A 390-nucleotide genomic window follows, 5' to 3' on the forward strand; every position below is an offset into this window, starting at 1 on the left:
GAAGAAGAGTGATAATAATAATAATAATATTAATAGATAATAAAATAATCATCATCATGAACATAATCATAATCATTATTAAAAATAATAATCAACTTAATACTAATACGAATCATAACCATAATCATAATCATAAAGCGTTTTAAAAATGCCCACCCAGACTATGATGGCCTGACACCTCAACAACCAGACGGCGCCAGTAGCCTGTCCCTGTACACTCCAGCGTCCATGCACCTCATGGAAATCGTAAGATAACAAACGACATGGCTGGTTCATGCTCCAAGATTTCCATATCGCTTTGGGAAAGTCTGGAGAAGAAAACAAACACTGACATTGATATTCAGTCCTAGAGGAATAATAAATGTGGGCCATCGTGGTGAAATCAGACGC

The sequence above is a fragment of the Aplysia californica genome, unplaced genomic scaffold, assembly GCF_000002075.1.
Source record: "Aplysia californica isolate F4 #8 unplaced genomic scaffold, AplCal3.0 scaffold00096, whole genome shotgun sequence".
Classification (NCBI taxonomy): domain Eukaryota; kingdom Metazoa; phylum Mollusca; class Gastropoda; order Aplysiida; family Aplysiidae; genus Aplysia; species Aplysia californica.